Consider the following 3,555-nt stretch of genomic DNA (forward strand, 5'->3'; position numbering starts at 1 on the left):
GAGCATTTCTTTTTTCTGGTTATAGTGAATATGTTTTTGGGATTTGCCAGTAAAGAAATACACAATTGATATTGGAGGGGTCTATTTTTCGTTTGTGATCCTGAGAGAAGTGTCCACTAAGATTGTCTACCAAAAGCGGCCACTATAGTGTTTTGAAATACCTAGGAGGCAAGCTGTGGAAATGCTGATGTGAAGATGAATGTACCCATTCCTGATTGGTCACAAAGTCTATGTCTATATTGTAGCCTTCTTCCGCAAAAGCTTATTCAAATGAAGCACAGAGTAGAATATCGCCACGCTTCACTGGCATAATTAATTAGGAGCCACTTTTGTGCAAGAGGCTTTTGTGCAAAAAGGAGCTGTGTAGATGGTTCCTTTTTGCACAAAAACCCTCTCTTGCGTAAGAGCCATTCTTCCTGAAAAAAATAGGAAGAACGGCTCTTGCACAAGAGGGTTTTTTGCACAAAAAGGAGCCATCTACACAGCTCCATTTTGCTCAAAAGCCCCTTGGGCAAAAATAGCTGCTAATTAATTATGCAAATGAAGCATGATGATATTCCACTCCATACTTCATTTGCATAAGCTTTTGCAGAAGAAGGCTACAGTGTAAACAAAGCCAAAGAGTAGGTGATCTCACTCATCCTTAATGGTCTGTGTATAATGCACATGACGTGTTGTCCACCATAATCCTTACATACTTGCCCCTGAGTAGTGGGAGACAATGTCAACAGGCATTTCTTATTACTCTGAGTTCCAGCAAGTTGATATGGAGAGTGGACATGAGTAGATACCACCTTCCTTGGATACTGTGGGTCACCAGGTGGGCTTCTCATCCCAATAGTAATATCTCCATAGTAAATATTAATGTTGGGATATTCAGACATTGTGAGGGTCTTTCCAACAGTTGAGAGATTTTTGATTATCAAGATCTTCAACATTATTTGTTTAAGATGTGTTTATTTGGTAAACAGTTAGTTCTGAGCCTCCCTGAAGGCAGTGCACGTGAAGTTTCACATGGTTTATTATACAGCTGCCTGCTACCACCATTAGCTGGAGCCAGTTTCTGGCCGATGTTTCATGGCTGAGTTATATTATAGAAATTAAATTGACTAGAATGTTAAATCTGTGTGAGGGAAAATGCTTGGGCTGCTCTTGCATCTAGATAGGCTCCGATGAACTCCAGGATGTTGCAAGGGAGTTAATGTGGACTTTGGGAAATTTAATTGAAGTCCCACTCAAGAAGTAGTTTCAAGGCCTTTTGTTTGGCCATCAAATCCTCATTGAAGGAGTGTGCTTTGAGCAGGCACATCATCTAAGTATTTCATTTTGCATCTGAGCAAAAAAGTATGACTTTACAATTTCATGAAAGTGAGAGAGAGACCAGAGCTTGTCACTCAAGAACAGCCAATCACCAGGTGGTTAGATCATTCACCTGGGTTGTAGGAGGTTGTTCAGTCAGTCTGAGAGCAGGGACTTGAACCTAGTTTTTCCTCTCCTTGTGCAGCTATTCCATTTAATATTAATCACATATTCATTGAGAGAGAAAGACTCAGCCATAGCCCAGTGATTAAGGCATTCACGTAGGCTGTGGGAGACCAAGGTGAGAGCTCTAAAATCACCAGGTAATTAGCTAATCCGGGGTGGGTCTGTGTCTCCCCTTCTCCTATCGTCACCCCCCAGAGAGTCCAGCTGAACTGTGGGAAGCTGCCCGAAGAAAGATCATGAAAAGTTTCAGTTTTGATGAATCAGCATTTTGCAGCAAAAAAACATTGTGTCAGAAAATTCCCCAACCAGCTTTTCACTCAAATCCAGCCTAGTGAGGTTTGCCCATAGACACCATAGATATACATGGCTCTCTGGAGTCTGGTTCAGAGCACCCTCTGCCTAACAACCTCATTGCTCTGCTACAGACCTATTTCAGGTTAGCCAGAGCAGCTGACTCTCTATTAGCAGGCAGTCTTCCACATAAAGATCTCAGAGACTTATTACTTTGTAAAGGGACTGACATTAATGTAGATGTGGAAGCCACATGCTGCATGTGGGAGTGTGCACTAGAATGAGTGCAGGAAAATTACAGTACATAGAAATCAGAAAGAAAAATTGCCTCCAGAGTGACAGGTTATCCTTCAAGGAGAAGAAAAGCTAAATAATTTATGCCTGCAGAGATACTGTAGGACTCATATTTTAGCAGGCAGAATTCTTCCAGATTATGTAACTGAGGCCCTGCAAGAAGGATCTATTAGTCCTTTGTATACTTTGTCATTAATATTGTTTATTGGCCCATGAGAAAACATCATAAAACTTTAATGTCATTTTTTTCACTCTAAGGGTTTTTTCCCCTTAAAAATCTGAGGGTTCCTGCCAATCTGATATGGCACTTAGATTAGAGAAACAGATGGCTGATGCTGAATGACTAATTTTTGCATCAGCCAAAGCTTTGCTGTTTATTACAAGCTATATGGTGGAAATGCCCCTTTTTTTTTACATTGCACTGGGTAGAGGGAACTGAAAAGCAACAAAGACACAGGTTGAAAAATGAAAACTCTTTAGTGTCAAACCATTTGAGAAACACAAGCAGAACAATTAAATATATTCCACTATCAGTTACACATGTTAGATTTGATTGAAGGTCAAGGGACATATACAGTGCCAACTATGACCAGGGATGCTGATTTGGGAGGTAGGGCAAATGCAGCACTTGCCCTGTGGCCCGGTGATTTAAAAAGGGCCCAGTGTTGCAGGCCCTTTAAATCGCCACCAGAGCCTCACACAGTACAGTTCTGGCAGTGCTGAGAGCTGACTGCATCTAGCCCCTCCCCACTTCTGCTTGAAGCCCCACCCCTCCTGGAGACCTGGAGCCAAGCCCTCACACACATACATACACGCACTTCCCAGGTCTCAGCAAAGTTAGTTGGCGGCCCTGGAGACACAAATAGATGAATTAAGATCCCCATACCAGAAAATCCCAGCGCTCAGGGACTAGGATACACTTGCAATATATATGAGACATAAGAATTGCCATGCTGGAAGAGACCAGTGGTCCCTCTAGTCCAGCATCCTCCCTCTGTCAGTGGCCAGTATCAGAGCTCCAGGGAGAGTTTCCAGCACAGTCCAATTTGAGGGATCTATCCCTATTTTCTCTTATCGTCTTCTAGCATTCAGAGATATAGAATTCTCCTGAGCATGAGGTTACATATCTGACCCTCTTGGCTAACAGCCATTGATTGATCTTATCCTCCATTAACTTCTCCAGTTTCTTTTTGAATCCAGGTATACTTTTGGCTATCATCACATATCTCATGGCAATGAGTTCCACAGATTAATTGCACCTCCTGTGAAATAGTGATTTCTTTTGTTTGTATTAAATCTTATGCCTACGTTAAATTTCATTGGGTGATCCCTGGTTTTTGAGTTATGGGAAAGAGAAACTATTCATCTCTACCACTTTTTCTATGTCATTCATGATTTTATAGAACCATATCATATTCTTCCCTTTATTTGTAAGCTCAACAGCCCTAATCTCTTTATAGTCTTCCCTCATATGGAACCAATTCC

This window comes from Pelodiscus sinensis, chromosome 4 (assembly GCF_049634645.1).
Source record: "Pelodiscus sinensis isolate JC-2024 chromosome 4, ASM4963464v1, whole genome shotgun sequence".
In the NCBI taxonomy this organism is placed as follows: Eukaryota; Metazoa; Chordata; order Testudines; family Trionychidae; genus Pelodiscus; species Pelodiscus sinensis.